Source organism: Balaenoptera physalus (assembly GCF_965194825.1).
Source record: "Balaenoptera physalus genome assembly, chromosome: 8".
In the NCBI taxonomy this organism is placed as follows: domain Eukaryota; kingdom Metazoa; phylum Chordata; class Mammalia; order Artiodactyla; family Balaenopteridae; genus Balaenoptera; species Balaenoptera physalus.
Window position 1 is genome coordinate 68218095 of NC_138887.1, and position 20567 is coordinate 68238661.

The following is a 20567-nucleotide window of genomic DNA, read 5'->3' on the forward strand; positions in this document are numbered from 1 at the left end:
CCAGCTCCATTTTTCGTTCTCAAGATTGCTTTGGCTATTCGGGGTCTTTTGTGTTTCCATACAAATTGTGAAATTTTTTGTTCTAGTTCTGTGAAAAATGCCAGTGGTAGTTTGATAGGGATTGCATTGAATCTGTAGATTGCTTTGGGTAGTAGAGTCATTTTCACAATGTTGATTCTTCCAATCCAGGAACATGGTATATCTCTCCATCTATTTGTATCATCTTTAATTTCTTTCATCAGTGTCTTATAATTTTCTGCATACAGGTCTTTTGTCTCCTTAGGTAGGTTTATTCCTAGATATTTTATTCTTTTTGTTGCAATGGTAAATGGGAGTGTTTTCTTCATTTCACTTTCAGATTTTTCGTCATTAGTGTATAGAAATGCAAGAGATTTCTGTGCATTAATTTTGTATCCTGCTACTTTACCAAATTCATTGATTAGCTCTAGGAGTTTTCTGGTAGCATCTTTAGGATTCTCTATGTATAGTATCATGTCATCTGCAAATAGTGACAGCTTTACTTCTTCTTTTCCGATTTGGATTCCTTTTATTTCTTTGTCTTCTCTGATTGCTGTGGCTAACACTTCCAAAACTATGTTGAATAATAGTGGTGAGAGTGGGCAACCTTGTCTTGTTCCTGATCTTAGTGGAAATGGTTTCAGTTTTTCACCATTGAGGACAATGTTGGCTGTGGGTTTGTCATATATGGCCTTTATTATGTTGAGGAAAGTTCCCTCTATGCCTACTTTCTGCAGGGTTTTTATCATAAATGGGTGTTGAATTTTGTCGAAAGCTTTCTCTGCATCTATTGAGATGATCATATGGTTTTTCTCCTTCAATTTGTTAATATGGTGTATCACATTGATTGATTTGCGTATATTGAAGAATCCTTGCATTCCTGGGATAAACCCCACTTGATCATGGTGTATGATCCTTTTAATGTGCTGTTGGATTCTGTTTGCTAGTATTTTGTTGAGGATTTTTGCATCTATGTTCATCAGTGATATTGGCCTGTAGTTTTCTTTCTTTGTGACATCTTTGTCTGGTTTTGGTATCAGGGTGATGGTGGCCTCGTAGAATGAGTTTGGGAGTGTTCCTCCCTCTGCAATATTTTGGAAGAGTTTGAGAAGGATAGGTGTTAGCTCTTCTCTAAATGTTTGATAGAATTCACCTGTGAAGCCGTCTGGTCCTGGGCTTTTGTTTGTTGGAAGGTTTTTAATCACAGTTTCAATTTCAGTGCTTGTGATTGGTCTGTTCATATTTTCTATTTCTTCCTGGTTCAGTCTCGGCAGTTTGTGCATTTCTAAGAATCTGTCCATTTCTTCCAGGTTTTCCATTTTATTGGCATAGAGTTGCTTGTAGTAATCTCTCATGATCTTTTGTATTTCTGCAGTGTCAGTGGTTACTTCTCCTTTTTCATTTCTAATTCTATTGATTTGAGTCTTCTCCCTTTTTCTCTTGATGAGTCTGGCTAATGGTTTATCAATTTTGTTTATCTTCTCAAAGAACCAGCTTTTAGTTTCATTGATTTTTGCTATTGTTTCCTTCATTTCTTTTTCATTTATTTCTGACCTGATCTTTATAATTTCTTTCCTTCTGCTGGCTTTGGGGTTTTTTTGTTCTTCTTTCTCTAATTGCTTTAGGTACAAGGTTAGGTTGTTTATTCGAGATGTTTCCTGTTTCTTGAGGTAGGCTTGTATTGCTATAAACTTCCCTCTTAGCACTGCTTTTGCTGCGTCCCATAGGTTTTGGGTCGTCGTATCTCCATTGTCATTTGTTTCTAGGTATTTTTTGATTTCCCCTTTGATTTCTTCAGTGATCACTTCGTTATTAAGTAATGTATTGTGTAGCCTCCATGTGTTTGTATTTTTTACAGATCTTTTCCTGTAATTGATATCTAGTCTCATAGCGTTGTGGTCGGAAAAGATACTTGATACGATTTCAATTTTCTTAAATTTACCAAGGCTTGATTTATGACCCAAGATATGATCTATCCTGGAGAATGTTCCATGAGCACTTGAGAAAAATGTGTATTCTGTTGTTTTTGGGTGGAATGTCCTATAAATATCAATCAAGTCCATCTTGTTTAATGTATCATTCAAAGCCTGTGTTTCCTTATTTATTTTCATTTTGGATGATCTGTCCATTGGTGAAAGTGGGGTGTTAAAGTCCCCTACTATGATTGTGTTGCTGTCGATTTCCCCTTTTATGGCTGTTAGTATTTGCCTTATGTATTGAGGTGCTCCTATGTTGGGTGCATAAATATTTACAATTGTTATACCTTCCTCTTGGATCGATCCCTTGATCATTATATAGTGTCCTTCTTTGTCTCTTGTAATAGTCTTTATTTTAAAGTCTATTTTGTCTGATATGAGAATTGCTACTCCAGCTTTCTTTTGATTTCCATTTGCATGGAATATCTTTTTCCATCCCCTCACTTTCAGTCTATATGTGTCTCTAGGTCTGAAGTGGGTCTCTTGTAGACAGCATATATATGGGTCTTGTTTTTGTATCCATTCAGCCAGCCTGTGTCTTTTGGTGGGAGCATTTAATCCATTTACATTCAAGGTAATTATCGATATGTATGTTCCTATTCCCATTTTCTTAAATGTTTTGGGTTTGTTATTATAGGTGTTTTCCTTCTCTTGTGTTTCTTGCCTAGAGAAGTTCCTTTAGCATTTGTTGTAAAGCTGGTTTGGTGGTGCTGAACTCTCTCAGCTTTTGCTTGTCTGTAAAGGTTTTAATTTCTCCATCGAATCTGAATGAGATCCTTGCTGGGTAGTGTAATCTTGGTTGTAGGTTTTTCTCCTTCATCACTTTAAGTATATCCTGCCACTCCCTTCTGGCTTGCAGAGTTTCTGCTGAAAGATCAGATGTTAACCTTATGGGGATTCCCTTGTGTGTTATTTGTTTTTTTTCCCTTACTGCCTTTAATATGTTTTCCTTATATTTAATTTTTGACAGTTTGATTAATATGTGTCTTGGTGTGTTTCTCCTTGGGTTTATCCTGTATGGGACTCTCTGTGCTTCCAGGACTTGATTAACTATTTCCTTTCCCATATTAGGGAAGTTTTCAACTATAATCTCTTCAAATATCTTCTCAGTCCCTTTCTTTTTCTCTTCTTCTTCTGGGAGCCCTATAATTCGAATGTTGGTGCGTTTAATATTGTCCCAGAGGTCCCTGAGACTGTCCTCAGTTCTTTTCATTCTTTTTTCTTTATCCTGCTCTGCAGTAGTTATTTCCACCATTTTATCTTCCAGGTCACTTATCCTTTCTTCTGCCTCAGTTATTCTGCTATTGATCCCATCTAGAGTATTTTTAATTTCATTTATTGTGGTTTTCATCATTGCTTGGTTCCTCTTTAGTTCTTCTACGTCCTTGTTAAATGTTTCTTGCATTTTGTCTATTCTATTTCCAAGATTTTGGATCATCCTTACTATCATTATTCTGAATTCTTTTTCAGGTAGACTACCTATTTCCTCTTCATTTGTTAAGTCTGGTATGTTCTGACCCTGCTCCTTCATCTGCTGTGTGTTTTTCTGTCTTCTCATTTTGCTTATCTTACTGTGTTTGGGGTCTCCTTTTCACAGGCTGCAGGTTCGTAGTTCCTGTTGTTTTTGGTATCTGTCCCCAGTGGCTAAGGTTGGTTCAGTGGGTTGTGTAGGCTTCCTGGTGGAGGGAACCAGTGCCTGAGCTGCGGTGGATGAGGTTGGATCTTGTCTTTCTGGTGGGCACGTCCACGTCTGGTGGTGTATTTTGGGGTGTCTGTGGCCTTATTATGATTTTAGGCAGCCTCTCTGCTAATGGATGGGGCTGTGTTCCTGTCTTGCTAGTTGTTTGGCATAGGGTGTCCAGCACTGTAGCTTGCTGGTCGTTGAGTGAAGCTGGGTCTTGATGTTGAGATGGAGATCTCTGAGAGATTTTTGCCGTTTGGTATTACGTGGAGCTGGGAGGTCTCTTGTGGACCAGTGTCCTGAAGTTGGCTCTCCCACCTCAGAGGCACGGCCCTGATGCCTGGCTGGAGCACCAAGAGCCTTTCGTCCACACGGTTGTGTGAATTCCCTGGCGGTCCAGTGGTTAAGACTCGGCGTTTTCACTGCCGGGGCCCGAGTTCAGTCCTTGGTCAGGGAACTAAGATCCTGCAAGCTCGGTCAGCCGTTCTGTCACGGAGTCGCCTGAGGGCTGGGCGTCCTGTCAGGGCCTCCTCTCCTCGGGTCCCGGAGGCACCCGAGGGGCGGCCTCCTGTCAGGGCTTCCTGGTCAGGTGCAGTCGCCTGAGGGCCGGGCGTCGGGTCTGAGTCATGCAGGGCGCTGGGCGCTCGCCTCCTCTGCTCCTGAGCGCAGCGTCGCGGGGTTCGGCTGGCGTCTGAGCAAAACTGTTCATATTTTATGCACCCCTTAAAAATTCCTGTATTACACCTTGTTGATTTAAATCCTTTAATTTCAAATGCTCCTTAAATATGTACAAACTAAAACTAGGAATAAATTTCTTAAACTTTCAGTTCTTATAGCTTGTAGTTCTTATCAGAGCAAATGTAAAAATTACATACAACTCTCTCCTCTGCAAAACCAAAAAACTTTAAGTTAACCTAAACAGTTTAACATGATACACAGTATTAGCGATTATGGCTCTTTACTCTTGGGCTTGGTCTGCCTTTCCCACCAGGTGTCACAAAATGATGCAACTCTCTCACCACTCTTCTTTCTGAATCACTGAAACACCTTTGTTCCTCCAGCACACTGTGAAGTCATATGGCCCACAGTTGGTGCAAAAGCCTCATTTACCTCTGAAGTCTACCTCTGTACATTGTTAATTAGCTGAAGACAATTAAAGTGGGACTACTTAGCACCAATCTGATTGCAAACACAAACTGGGTCTATGAGGAGGCATTTGGTTATTAGGTGGTCACCCAGATGATTTAGAATATGCTTACTTTAGATTATCAGTGAAATGAATACCGCAAATTAATAAATTCTTAAGAATATATTCCTGTGAGAATATGCAAATCTCCCCAAATGGGTCAGCCAACCCCAGTTTGAGAAACTCTGATCTAACATAGATTTAGAGCCCAAGGTGGATCAGGAACTAGTACTAACATGGTTTCTGGAATAGGCTGACTTTTTAGGGCGTGTAGTTACCCAGATGGCTGAGTTACATGTAGAAATCTTTGGAGTCTTTTTCCTTGGTTTGCCTAGTTTGGAATTGTACCCTGTGTGAAGCTCAAAATGGGCTCCCCTTTGTTATAGAGAAGACCGGGAAAAATTTGCTGCGCTGTCCTTCCTTCTATAATGCTCACCTCATTACCAGACTTCCTTGTGCTTCCCTTCCCTCAGAGGTCCAGATATGCAACAGTGGTCTATTTTATTATTTTATTTTATTTCATCTTATGTTCATTAGCTGAAACTCTCATATCTGTTTGTGCCTTTGTCATGTGGATGACAAATTTAGTGGAGAGATGACTCAAGACCTCCAATTTCTTTCATTCCTGATTGCTGGTGGATTGCTGGTATGGATACCTAGGGATGAGGGTCTAATACAACTGCCCATCTGAATATGAATCAAAATCTTTGTTTCATTATTCACAACTTGAATCATCAAATATTCTTTTTGGCAAGTCAGGGTCATTATATAGATACTGAGAACAGACTTTATAGTCGTACATATTAACAGTGTTGATAGAATTGGCTTTATTGAGAATTTATTACTTGCCTGTTAAATGTTAATACAACTAAAAATTAGCACAGTTAGGGAATTTTGCTCAAATAAAGGTGAGAAGTTTTACATTGAACATATATATATTTGTGTGTCTGTGTGTATTTGTGCACATGTATATGTGTGTGGTTGAATCATGTGAAATTGCAGCTTCCGTAGGTCAAAAACAAATATAAGCAATATAATATGGTTCATGTATGCTTTACCAAAGCAATAACAAAGATAATAATGCCAAGTTTTTTTTCTTAAAAACCAACAATCAAGCCAGCAACCTGGGTCTTAAAACAACATTTTCTTTACATAAAATATTTTAATCTTGGTGGTGGGGTGCAATAAGAATGTCCTGTCTTACAGAAAACCTAGAGTGCCTTTGTTCTTCATCTAGCGAAATCTTCCAGGACCCTGGGCTAATCTGTCCATAAAGGCTTCAATTACCATTCTAGCCTACAGTGAGGGTTCTTTCCTGTGAACTCAGTGATTTTTCCTTTGCTACCATTATTTTAGTAAATAATTCTGTATTACCTTTTTTTTTTTTGGATGTGGACCATTTTAAAAGTCTTTACTGAATTTGTTACAATATTGCTTCTGTTTTATGTTTTGGTTTTTTGGCTGTGTGGCGTGGGGGATCTTAGCTCCCTGATCAGGGATTGAACCCGTACCCCCTGCATTGGAAAGTGAAGTCTTAACCACTGAAGTCCCTGTATTACCTTCTTTCTAAATAAATTGTAAACTCCCTGGGAACAGGGACCATGCCTTGACTGTTTATGGCTTCCAGTAACTGTTGATTTGGCTAAGCATTTGACTCGGAGAGCATTCTGATAGGATTTAATTATTTAAGTTGGTAGAGTAACAAGAAAATACTTTTCAGAGGACTAGGAATATTGCATTTTGAGAAATCAATCAAGGATCATCCTGCTTTCAAGGAATTTACAGTCTCCTTTGGGAGACAATGCAGATTTGAGATTCTTTTAACTGTTTGAAATTCTCTTAACTGTTCTATTCCAAGCAGAATGGTAAAAGGAAGCTTAATCCACCAGGTTGAGTCTGTGTTGGCTAAATTGAGCACAGATATCTTCACTTATTGATTTTAGTATGGCAGTGATATACATTTAGCAAGTCAGCCAGTTATCTGGTTTGTGCACTTATATTGGTAATAGGGTGGCATTTTCTTCAATGGATAAATTTGAAGATATATGTGAATAACCTACATGTATAAAAGTATGATTTTTAATGTGTCTTAATGTTCACCAACACCATCTTTAACAAAATTGCCCCCATATCTCAAAAGTTAATGACAATTTTTATCACAGCTCAGAAAAGACCTTCAGGTAATTAATGACAACACTTCAGGCAACAGTTTTTCCCTTTTGTCCTTTCTGTTTTTGTAAGAGAACTCAGTGCCAAAAGGAGAAGAAAGATAATGGTTCACAATCAATGTTCATGGACCAGACACCTAATCTGAACTTAACCAAAAAATCAATATTTAGCTGTACCTTATCAGTGTAGAAATGTCAAGCATAGCAAGAGACACGAACAAATTTCCAGCTGATTTCTCGTTCCTGTGCTTCAGTGTTCAAAGCTGTGGGGCAGAGTTTCAACATCAGATAAGACAAAACGGCCTTTGGGAAAAAAAGACAACAAATGACAACATTTGCAGCTGCTGAGACCCCAGTTTATAAGAGGAAAACAGTCGCAGGAGATGCATTCTAATCTCTCCCAACACATTCCCTCGGTCACCTTGTGGCCTGTGTGATGCCAGCACTTGATCATTACTCTCAGCAGGCAGCCTTCAAGAGACAGCAACTTGCTGAGTAAAGTCATAATTTGTTGCCACCCAAGACAATTGACACAAATTTTTTGCCTTCTAAATTTGAGTGGCCGCGAGTAGATGCATCAAGCATGACTGTGGGTCATGGGCTGTGGGTCTGCAAAACAGGAGTTCCACTAGGGCTTCCCTGAAGCTATGGGCAGTTCAGGTATAGAACAGAGGTTTTCAGTCTTTAAGAACTTCAGAACCCTTTCCGAATTCCATCTCATTCCACAGGACTCCAGCTGACCTCACCCATGTAATTGCTGTTGAAAGTTGTATTTTGTTAAAAAACAAGGTTACATTGGAAAAACCTGTAATGAAACTCACATTTAATGAGTTGGTTGGACTGTCTGTCGGCACTGAAAAATTTGGTTATGGAAAAAAGGAAATAATGTAAGAAAGAAAGGTGGTGACTTACATGGCTAAATATGCACTGTTACTGACTTTTTAAGGAATTGTGCGTGGGCTTGGCATTTCATGGAACATGGAGATCTAGAAATTGCTGATAGAGAAAACATCATTTCATCTAGAAATCCAACTAGAAAGGACCTGCATCAGCGAGATTTACAGAACAAGGAGGCCTTAGAGTTCACCAAGTGCAGGGACCAACCATTCCAAACTATTCATATAAGAGTCACTGAGGTGCTTGTTAAAAATACAGATTCCCATGACCTTCCTCCTGAACATTCTGATTCAGGGAGACTGTAGTGGGACCTGGAAACCTGTCTTTTTAGCAAGAGTCCAAAGAGATTTTGTCATCAGACAGATCTGGAAACATTGCTCTACAGTGTCCTAGCAAAATGCACATTACAGAGTAGGTACTCAGTAATGGAATGAATGAATGAAAGAAAGAAACTGCAATGAGCATGCCAAAAGGCAGTCCTAGCCCCTGATTTTGCTGCATCCTCATTCAGTGTGCCAGGGCTCTTCGCCTTGCATAGCTAACTCCCAAATCATCGGAGGAATGACCTTCAGAAGAAGTTGATAAAGGTTAGCTTTTTGAATGTCACATGGACTAATACTCCTTCCCCTTTGTCATTTGTTGGAATGTCATAGTGACACACATGAAAATACTATGTCCTGAAAAAGGAATGAATGCTAAATGTTATAAACAGAAAGATACTCATTTAAGTCTCCCTTAAGAAGAAATCTTTTTTTGTGTGTTCTGCCAAAATAGGTCCCTCCAGGCAAAACCATCCTCCCTCTTTAAGCTGTCCATAAAGGCACAAAGGAGAAGTGGTGTTGGAAGCAGAATTCCTATCTCCATGTGGACAGTGCCACTAATAATTTCTGTACTACCCACAAGCAACCTAGTTCTTCCTTTTCTAAAATTGTATGTCATGTTAACTTTGCTACTATGGTCCCCAGGGGAATCATTTTGTAAACTCCATGGCAAATAGGGAGGTTCTCCCTCCATACAATTTGTAAGACCTTGTTACAATACAAGTCTCAGAACTACAAGAGCAGAGGGCATGGGCTAGAAGTGAGAGAAGGAAGGTGGACGCTATGTCTTTATTCCCCTGTAAGGTTCTCTGGCAGAGCTTGGGTACATGGTAGGGTATGGGACTTCTTCACCTTCTTCTGGTGAAGGCCTGCTCATCTTTAAAAATTTACCACACATATATCTTCCACTGACAGAGTTCACTCATTTATTCAACAAATATTTACTGAAATGCTACCTCCTCCATGGCGATGGCGCTCAGTGACAACACTTAATACATTTGGATTATTTTAAATTATTTACTGTTATTATTATTTTCATCCACAGACTTTGAGTTCTTTGAAGCCAGGGATTGCAAATTATTAATCTTTGACTTTTGTAACACATTTTCCTTTATTTCCATTCCCCCAGATTCCCAGCTGGGTGATGACTGTCCCACAGACACTCAATATTGCATAATAATGATTTTTTTTTTATAATAATGATTTTTTGAAGATGTGGTTACTATACTCAGTGGATTCAAAATTGCTATAGCTTGACTTAAAATTTAAAGTTTTGTTTTAGTAATGCCCAGATTTGTTTGTAATGCTCTTCTTAGAGATGCCCATAATTTTGTGAGTCTTTTATTTGTAGTAGCATTGAATGATGCGTTCATGGAATGATATGTGATTGCTCCAAGATCCATTTCCCAGACAATACTTGGCATCATGAAATTTTATGTTTACAAACTTCTCTTTTTTTGTTTGTTTTTTTTACACTCGCCAATTCTCAAGTTCACCTGCCTCTTTTTATTTCACTCATTTCTTTATCTGACACTTAGGGCCCCCTAGGCTCAGGGCCCATGCTGACTACCTAACCTTCACCTGTCCACATAAATCTTCTGGGCTAGTCAGACTGGTCTCCTCAATATTTCCCAAGTGTAGGGATTTTTATCCTTCTTGCCTACTATTATTCTGAATGGTTCTGGTTCTCCAAAGGCTCACTCCCTCCATGAGTTTTAACCTGACTTCTTCAGCTTTTTCATAAGATCCATACCATGCAATTTAGCATGTCTTTATACAGTCTTATCCATTTTTTATTATCTAATATCATTCCTCACAGATGACCTGTCTCCTCACCTGACCTGTCTCGTGTGTAGTTTTCATAGGCTCTATGGCACCTAACACAATAAAGGCTATTCTCTAGGTACTTAATACATGTTTCATTCTTTAGAGATTGAATTGAATCATATCTGCCATCTGGTAAAACAGGAGTGTTTAGCACACAATGTAGAAAATTTAGAAAGGTTTTCTGTGCAATGATTGACCATAGGACATAACCCAGGAAAAGTGTAACCCCAGCTCTGGGGCCCTGTTATGGGCTGAATTGTGTCCTCCCAAGTTCATATGTTGAAGTCCTAATCCTTCATTACCTCAGGCTGTGACTGTATTTGGTGTATTTGGAGATAGGGCCTTTAAAAAGTGATTAAGTTAAAATGAGGCCATTAGTGTGGGCCCTGATCCAGTCTGACTGGTGTTCTTATAAGAAGAAGAAATTTGGACACACAAAGGGATACCACACATGTAGAAGAAAGATGTGAGGATACAGCAAGAAGATGGCCATCTGCAAGCCAAGGAGAGAGGCTGCAGATGCCAAACCTGATGGTACCTTGATCTTGAACTTCTAGCCTTTGGAACTGTGAAAAAATAAATTTCTGTTGCTTAAGCCACTCAACCTGTGGTATTTTGTTATGGCAGCCTGAGCCGACTAACACAGGTCCTATATGCTACCTGTCTAGAGTGACAAGGAACCTCTCAGGGATGGATTTTCCATTTCCCTGTTCTTCCTGCCTCAGTTGGAAGATTCTAGATCATGCCTCCCTGAAAGAGAAGATGAAATGGAGAAGCAGAGAGATTCCTCCTTCTCTCCCTTTACCCTTCCTGACAAACTTAAGCTTGGTTCTGTGAAAGGCACTCCTGCACAGATGCTTTTCTATCTCCTTTAGTCTTGGACACAAGTCACTTCCCCACTGATGAAGCTGGGTAAAGGTAGGGTCCTCAAGCCTCTGACATTAGTTTTTGTTTTTTTTTTCCCTTCAAAACTCTGCTTTCTTGTTCATAAATGTAATGGGTTAATTTGTATCTGAGGGAATTCTTATCTGAAAGAAGATGTCTTAGTTTGAGTTTTCTCTAAATCAGGTCCTGAGACAAGGATCTGGGGGCAGGTAGTTTATTTTTGAAGTGGTCTCAGGATGCACCGAGAGGGAGTAGGTATATAAGATAGAGACGGGAGGAAAGTCAGTACAGAGTGCTTTCAGGTATGGATACCTGTGGGAACCTGGGACTCAACCCTGCCAGGGACACTATAAGAGACTGTGTAGTCACAGCAAGGGACAAGGAAGCTAAGGCATTTATCCACCATCTTCTGCTGCTCATGTGTGAAGGGTTGGTTCTAGAGGAATGAACAAGCCACTAATCTAATCTGGCTTACCCTGGGAGTGGGCAGATCATGCTCCTACAGGCAGAGGAAGTCCAAGGTCAAAGAGACACAGTTACTTGAAATAGGAACCCATTGCCTCGTGAAAGGAACTGTCCACCAATAATATAGGCAACCAAATCTACAGGAATGTGTTAAGGGGATATTGGCAAGGCACCAACTGTCTGTTGCCAGAGACTAGTTTTCAGATTTGAGGAAGCTGGACTTATGTTTCCTAAGTTATAGCTCAGTCTGTTAGGTACCATAAAAACAGATCTTTAGTGCTTTGGGCTTTTTGTGGCTAATTCCTGCTTATCCCCCATATCCCCATTTTAGAGCCATCCTGCCAGAACTTAATTTATTCTTATAGTTCTACAGCAGCTGTTCTTGGATTGACCCTGATCATTGTCTCTTGGTGGTCTACTGGAGTATACCGGAAAGTACACTCTATCCTTCCTGCCCCCCAAATCTCCCAACAAGCCATATAAGAAAGCAGGGGCTTCAGTACCCACCACCCCCACCCCCACCCCAAGGTCCTTATTTCCTAGTAAGTCGTGTGTTTGTGTGGGGAGAGGGGTGGATGTTAGAGCATGGCCATAAGCCTACACAGTGGCTTCTGTATAGGTTCAGCCATGTTCTGGGCTTGTTAAATTACTGGTGGGCAGGGCCTGTCAGAATACTGAAGATCATCCTGGGAGGTAATTGTTATAAGGGATGAGGAAGCTAGGGATGACAGCTTGATCAAGTAACAAGCCTTAGTCATCAGAGGACAGAGGCCATTCTGAGAATGGTGTGGTGTCTATGACTCAAATTTGTCTCTGACCTCCCTTTAGATCATGTCTCAGTCTTTCAGAGAGTTGAGGTGAAAGCTATAAATGAGAATGAAAAGAGTTTTGTGCTAAAACTGTTGGACATGGAGGTACAAGCAAGATAACTTAGGGACCCCTCTAAAAGAATGTAATGCAATGAAGAGAGAGAGGACTTCTCTTCCAGTTCCAACAATGTCCATGGAGAGTGCTAGAAAAGAGCAGGAGAAATCAGAAGCCACGTGGTATGTGACAAGTTTTGTTCCTTAGCACAGGTGGGATGCCCCCAGGGATTTACCAGTGTTACTTGGACAGTGCTTGATTGATGGGTATGTCCTGATAAGTTGAGGGGGGAAGCCATGAAATCTGGTTTTGCTGATTAATGCAATCTCATTTATTCCCATAGGCCTATGAGGACTGAGCAAACCCTAGCTGCAGATGAAACATTCTGGTTGATAGGGATAAATTCTTTCCTTTCTTTCCACAGTCAAGTTTAGGATAGTCCTATACTGCCTGGTCTGTAGTGGGTGCTCAAAAATTTTCATTGAATGAATTACCTTTACTCACATTTGGTAAACATCAAGAGTGAGCAGGATTGGAGAACAGATCCATCACAAATTCCTGGGGTGAGGAAGCAATGGATTCTTTCTTATTTGCTATGTCTTACAGAAATAAGTACATGTGATAAGAAAACACTTATAGATAATGAAATGATTTTGTCACTATATAAACTTCAGAGAAATCAAGTTATTGCTGAATAGTGCTTTAACTAATTGCTCTTAGTTTACCATCATTCGCTAGCATTGTGCCTTTGGCCAAGTTATTTAACATCTCTGAGCCTTGGTTATTCTGTAAAATTAAGATATGTTACCTACCTAGTGATTAGGTATCATTACCTAATAATATTGAGAGTATTGAAGTTAATGTATATGAAGTGCCTAGTACAGTGCCTGGGACATGGCAAGTATTTGGTGATGATGATGATAATGATGATGATTGTTATCATTGTTATCATATCTTAGATAATCTCTGACTATGCTAAATAAGCTCCATCTAGGGCATTGCGTCTACTTTGTTCTTTGGCTTTTAGTTGGTTTTCTAAGAATACATATTTAATGTAAACTTCATAACTTTAAAATAAAGCCTTTGGTGTAGACTCTTATAAAAGTTTCTGGAAGTGTAGATATATTCTCTATGTGCAGTAGTTTTGTCTTGTCTATTTTTCACTCCCTTAAAGCAAATCAACAGATTAGTGAAGCCTCATTTCCTCTTATATCAACTAGGTTGTATTTTCTGCTTTCCAATATCAGCTTTCTCTTGTTTGCATCTCTGTCAGCTAAACCAGTACCTAAAACTAGGGTCTATTTTGTACTTCTCTTAGTATCTCCTTTGTAAGCTGCTTGAAGAAGGTTTGCTGGAACTGTGTGAAAATGCATATTGTTTAGAAGGCAGAGCTATTTTAGCTTGAAGGTAGAGCTGTGTTTTTTTCTTCTTGGTAAATTCCTTTTCTTTTGATGAAAGCCAAAACTTGAAGTTAGTGGTGACAGATCGGTGTCCTAATTGCTGTGCTGTTGGAAATAAGGAGAGATGTTTATTGCTAATCAAGTAAATAGCAAACCAAATTTCATCAGTGTAGCAAGATGAGCCTACTCGGTGGGCGGGTCTTATAAAATACTTTTTCTAGTGAGCCTGGGAAAACTTGTGAAGTGGTAATAATAAAAACAGCATATGGTCTTTGCAGGAACTTTGTCATACATAAGCAATGTGCTGTGGGTGTGGTAATGAACATCAGGTGTATTTGGCCCATGACTTCTAAACTTGGGGAAGAGGAATTTTGCTTTTTTGCACATACTGGAATGTGCTTTTGCATTTCTGGTATTAAAAAAAATAGCTTAAGAACTACGTTATTATTTTTTTATTCCTTATTTGGAAGCTATACTGGTGAGCATAAGAAAATACTTAACTTCAGATCTTCAAAGGGATGCTGTAGAGGTTTGGAAAGCATTTGGTTTGGCTTGAAGCGAGTTTGGCTAGTGAAGTGACAGGCACACAAGAAAGAACAACAGGTGAAAAAATGTGGAGTTTCTTTCATCTTTCAAAGGATTTTCTTGATGAATTGAAACAACCATGAAAATAAGCACTGGCCTTTGTGCCCAGTGGCCTAAAAGTACTTAGAGTGGGCCAAATAAGAATCAGGCAGGGGCCTAATGAAAATCAGGCAACAAGCCTAGGCCTAATTAAATATGTGCTTCCTCCCCCCACTTTTCCTTTATTCCCTTTGGCTCAATTTTTAACAAAAAATCTGGTTTTGTGGTAGAGAGATATTTCTCTTCCTTGACTCAGATTGAGTTAGTAACGACTAGCAAAGACAAACAGAGGCATGAGTTATTCAGTAGAACTGTGAAAATCTTTGTTGCTAAGTAGATTTTCTTGCTGGCCTATTTCTTTTGAAAACTGCTTGTAAAAATTAACTAATATATTTGTGGGCTAAAATAAACAATATCTCTTGAAGTGGTTGAATGTGAGTCAGAGATAAAATTTTTCCTTTTGTTTGGGAAAGATACTGCATTTGATTGTAAAGATGTTTTTAGAACAGCTTTTAGAGATGTTGATTGAGCTTCCGCAGTTTCCCCAGCTTGTTTAAAGGAGTCTTTGGGATCTATGAGTCATGAATAATTTTCTGATTAAGATCAGAAGACAGATGTCTCCAGAGAATTCTGCAAAACTTTAAAACATATTTGAACAATGTGAAATTGACATAAGAGTCGAACATTTGCTCCAATGCCCAGTTTATGGCATGGGTACAGAGAGGACCTGGGACTGGATCACAGACTCCCAGGCCCTTAGTCAGGGGAGGGGGGAATTCTTTCTTGCCAGTACCTCCCATGGAGAAGTTGCTGCTTAGTTTAGCGTTTGAATACAAATAAAAGTTTTATGTAACTCAGGACATAACATACTTAATTTATTATAGCACATTTATAAAGTCCTAGGAGATGCCTGAATTATAATAATTGGTGAGTCTGTTTTGTGTCTTTCTCCAAAGCCTTTGCTCAGGGAGCGACTTTTGAAGTCAATGATGATGCCAGATTTGGAAGAATTCTAGAGGCATGTGTTTGGGGAGCAGCGTGGATGAGAATCATATTGGATCTGCAGGCGGTAAGACATTACAAATATGTATGTAAAAGGATGACAAGACAGTCAAATCCTATGACAGATCATTCCTTTTTAAGAGAAATATCAATGCAATACTTAGCCACCGTCAAAGAGTAGTCATAAACAATACCACCAACAAACCGTACAGTTTCAAAAGAAGCCTGGTACCCTGTTTTCCTTTTGAAATGCTTAATGAAAAGCTGCACAAAAAATTTCTGTGGATTTGAGGATTTTGGAATAAGCAAGCAGTAGGAACAGAAGCCCACGTGCTCTGTCTTTACTGGCTTTAATTGTTTTGGTTTCAAGTTTAGCTGCAAAATGTTTCTGCCAAGTGAATGTATGTGTGTTCATGGGATGTTTTCTGCTTTGCTTCACTCAGGCCCTGGTTTGTATCAGTCAGACATTGTTTCAGTGTAAGAGAAAACACACCCCTTGAAACAATTAAGGAATCGAAACTTATCATGAGGGCGAATAATAGACTGCAATGTCTATTTAGAATAGGTTTTAGAAATTAATTACTGGGATAGGTCGCAGAATGCTTCACTGATTTCTAACGATTGAAAACTACAATTTTGATAATTAGACCGTGAGAAATTTGTCAGGGCAATATATTTATCATTTATCACTTTAGAAAGGGGTCGGCAAACTTTTTCTATAAAGAGCCAGATAGTAAATATTTTAGGCTTTGTGCGTTTGTAGTGTGAAAGCAGCCATAGACAGTAAGTAAATGAACACAGTAAGTTCCTGTGTTCCAATAAAACTTTAGGTATTAAGTATTATATTTCATATGATTTTAACATGTTCTTCCTTTGATTTTTTTCCAACAATTTAAAAATGTAAAAGCCATTTTTAGCTTTGGGTTGTATAAAAACAGGCAATGAGCCAAATTTGGCCCAAGGGCTATAGTTTGCTGACTCCTGCTCTAGAAGAAAAGACCCTGTTATTGTTTACACTAAGATGTCTGAGCATTATTTTTAAAAGCTATGCATTTTTTTTTTCAATTCACAATTATTTTATAATTCTGGTCTAGTGATTATTGTTTTTAAAATACGTTGTTTGGGTTGTTTGAGGACTACAGTATGAGGGTTAGCTGAGTGGCACGAGATTTGACAAATGAAATTCTGACTGTTCTCATTAGGTTCCAATCTCGTTCATCAGTAAAAGGAACTTGTGTCATTGCCTCACTTGTTGCAATGAATAAATCTGTATAATTTTACAAAAGAACAACTGCATGGATTCTTTTGCAGCCTGAAGACTTGAGTGTTAGGCTCCTCTTTATAAAAGTTTCCATGACAATCTGGCCCGAGAGAATGACAGGTTTGCCCTCATGGAGAATTTCTTATTAAGGAAGCTTTTCTTTCACCAGGAAGCTTTATGGGAACTTAATAGGGGGTCAAACAGAAAGGACCAAATAGGACCCTTTCATAAGCCATACCTTATACTCACTCTGGCCTGAAAGAGAGCTTGTTTCCTACTGTGTGTGGTGATGGGGTGATGTTCAGAAGCTGAGAGGTTAGAGAGGACCACCATGCTACCCTGGGGTCCTTCCTTCCTAGTGGTAACCAGGAGACCCAGACACAAGCATGAGCTATTAATATAGGGGCTAAGCCAAGAATTATAGGCCCCTAGCTTTCTCTGTTGAAAGAAAGTATGTGGAGTGGTAAAGTGAGTGGGCTGTAAGCTCGACTATCTGAGTTTTTCTCCTGGTTCTGCCGTTTACTAGCTGTGTGACTTTCACCTCTCTGTGCCTCGTTTTCCTCCTCTGAAAAAGGGGCCTGACAATAATAAATAACAATGCCAGGGTTGTTATGGGGATTAGGTAAGTTAATACCGTTGGCTCTCCTATTTTAGGTTTCCACATCTGCTGAAGTAGACCAACTGTACTACACCGTTTTTTACAAGGAACTAGAGAATCCACAGTTTTTGGTATCTTTAGGGTCCTGGAACTAATCCCCCATGGATACGAGGGACGACTATCTATGTAATGCATTTTGGAACAGCACCTGGCACATGGTAGTGAAAAATAAATGATAGCTGTTGCGATAATTTTCTTTCTTTTGAGACGTGAAAGTAATGCAACATTTGCAAACTCTTATTTAAAGGGAGATTCCTTTCCTCAGGCATAATCGCTATGACAATATCATTTAATCTCTTGCTTTTTCTTCCTCATCCATTATCACTCCATTGTTCTACTGATCTATATTTTCCAGCCACCTCAGCCACCCTGTCCTAATACCCGTTTTGGATCTTGGCCTTTATTCTCTTCCCACCCACTGCACTTTGTTATAAACTCAGTGATCTCCTGGATCTAAATTGAGGAACACTTGGCTCATTTATAAGAGGGAAGCATAGTTCATCAGGTGTAACCTAATATATTGCCTTGTAGCTGTGGCACAGCCCAGTCTGAATTTGGTTGGAAATCTATGGGTTTTCCAGGCAGGTTTATAGTATGCTGTTTATACCCTGATAGAGCTGAGATGTTGAGAGGATAGAGCCCAAGGGGGAAAACTGGTAGTGTTCTGAAGGTAGGCTTTATGTCTCAACATTTTTTAGTAGGGTGCCCCAGGGGGTTTTGGAGAATGTTCTGTATTCTGAAGACCTTCAAGAAAGACTTTGCGCTTGACTATATATATTGGGCTTGGGTCCCTTTCCTGCCAACTGCTTTCTGGACTGGAAGAGAAGAAGCTTTAAATGTTTCTGTACACTGTTTTAAATCCAGCTAAGGCTTTGTTATCTTTCCTCTTGGCCCTGTGCTCTGGAGCTGGGCAGGAGTGTGGACAGTTGTTGAGGGAAGCTTTTATTTTTGTTAATTATTATCCTGGATTTGGCTATTCCTATTTTCTTGGAATAAAAGTGAGATATTGTTTGGACTACTCAGTATACAGAGAGTAGGATTTTTTTTTTTTTTTCCGAGAGAGGATGCGTTGTATAAGTTATGGACAAAAGCAATTCTGAAACATTTTAATATGTTTGCATAAGGAAAGGCCATGTTGCATAAGGTTTACATGAGGTCTTTGGCTTTTGCTCTTTTTGATGACTCTAAAAAAGCAGTTCTTAGTCCTAGAAGAAACAACGTCTGTGTTAAATTCCTGCTTATCCCTTAAAAACACAATACAGGCCTAGTTTTTCCCCTCATATTTCTTTACTCTCTAGGTATCTCATCCATATGAGACATTCTCCCTGACTTCAAAGGGTATATCATGTAGGCAAGAAATACCCAGAGAGTAGAGGTGAATGAGACTGTGCCCCCAGTATAGATTTATTTGATTGAGACAATTCATCTAAATGACGTTTGCTGTTGTGTTAACTGCTTACACTTTAGGCTCAAGTAGATGATGCCTCTTTCTCTAGCAGAGTAGGTTCCTACTGTGTGCAAAGGGCAAAACCAAGACACATGTTTGGACAACAAGGCACACCAAATGCCTATTTCTGTTGTTCATTTCAAGGGTGAAATATTCTCTGCAGTATTTTTACTATAGATTTTCTGGAGTACAGCCAGTGGTGTTCATGATGATCCTGTATTATAAATGAGAAAAGTAGTTTGGGAATTAAGTCATTTGCCTAAAGCCACACAATTGGTAGGTTGTAGAAAACTAGGATTTATAACCAGGTCTGTCTCTTTTCACTAACCCAGTCTGCTTCCCTTCAAGCTGAGATGGTCTTTGTTAACCATCTGGCAGAAAATGCTCACTTGGGATATAAAAAAGTGTCCTCCAACCATACTTAGAAAATTTTTATAGAAATAGATGGAAAAATATGTTGCTTTTCCAGATTTTAAAATGTAAAAATTTGAAGCTTAAATTACTGAAAAGTGGGCACAATTACACAATTAAAATAAACTGTGTGTATAGGTCTATATTCAAAGAATTAGGCATTTAAAATGATTATTTCACAAAACTAATCAAGTCCATAACCTTTGTCAGAGTAAGACATGATTTAGTAAGTACAATATAGACTGAAAAAATGAACAGTTTCCTGTATGGGTCTAAATGTAACAGTGATGATCATATTTTAGAATATTTTTTAATTTTAGAATTTTAATTATAAAAGAATTGCTGCCAAAGGAATAAGAACCAGAGTTTCTTGCAAATGCTTAAGAACATCCACAAGTTCTTGCTGCAAAGCAGAGATAAAACAGTCTTTATTTTTGTGTCAGAGTTTCCTTTTGGCTCAGATGACCAGATCTACAAAAGAGAAAATGAAGAGATTTTGCTATTTTAAAAAGGTTTTCTGATATTCTTAGGGAAAAAATTGTAAAAGGTATATGCATTCTTCTAAAATAGTTTATCTGTCAGTCATCTATCTGATTACTGCACAGAATTCTTTCACTTTTCTCAGTCTTGGTTTCTATTTTTGTCTACAAATACTGACAACTTCTCTATCTAGGTTTTTGAGAGGGTCAAATGGTATGTTAAAGTCCTTTGCAATGGTTGAAGTGTTATTCATATGGAATGGTAAGTGCATGCAGACAGTACTTTTCAAGATTCTCTGATATATTTTCCCCTTGTGGTAATATAGTCCCCCCACTCCACCGCCATCACCTTTCCTCTGTTATTGGCCCAGGGAAGCAGAGGGAGAATGTCAACTAGGGGGTGGGTAGGATAAGAAAGGGAGACAGGTCTTGTCAGTCAAAAGGGAGAAGTTGAAAACCCTTCAAATTCTAGGAGGCAGAGGGAGAAGAGAGAAAGGAAAGAAGGAAGGAAGAGAGAGAGGGAGGGAGGGAAAAGGGCAAGAACTTAGCATTTGTGTATGGACTCCATGCATGAAAACTTCCATAGGGTGGGTAGAAACATCCAGAAAGGTTTTAGGAGAGCCTGGAATTCCCCTCTCTCATGAGGGGAGAATGAAAGCCCATAAGAAAAGTTCTGAGGTCAGCATGGCCCTCCGTGATGTGGAAACAGTAGAGCAGGATTGTGAGGAAGAGTCTACGTAGATGGTCCTGAGACAGTATTTCTAGTTGCCCAGGGCCTGTACAAGGCATGTACAGGATCCAGAAGTCCTCATGAACCAAAGGGAGAAGGCGCAAACATTTCAGAGAACTGGTAGACTAGAATAGGTCCAAAAGCATTCTACCACCTATTAGATAGATGAACATCAGAAAGTCAGATAATACCAACTATTGCTGAGGGAGTTGGGAAACCATCTTTCCCTGTTAGTGGAAGTCTAACTTGATACAGCTATTCTGGGGAG

The 20567-nt window shown here is 39.2% G+C and overlaps 1 protein-coding gene and 1 long non-coding RNA gene across 16 annotated transcripts in view; both read left to right on the forward strand.

The window, feature by feature from the left end:
- The window catches only part of MTERF1 (mitochondrial transcription termination factor 1), a 602843-nt gene that overhangs the window by 121476 nt on the left and 460800 nt on the right, over positions 1 to 20567 (forward strand). For all 15 annotated transcript variants that reach the window (XR_014266393.1, XR_014266394.1, XR_014266395.1 and 12 more), the window contains one exon: positions 15268 to 15380. The gene's annotated coding sequence lies outside the window, so the exon portion shown is untranslated. The remainder of the gene's footprint in view (positions 1 to 15267; positions 15381 to 20567) is intronic.
- The window catches only part of LOC309665607, a 73163-nt gene that overhangs the window by 21633 nt on the left and 30963 nt on the right, over positions 1 to 20567 (forward strand). The window lies entirely within an intron of this gene.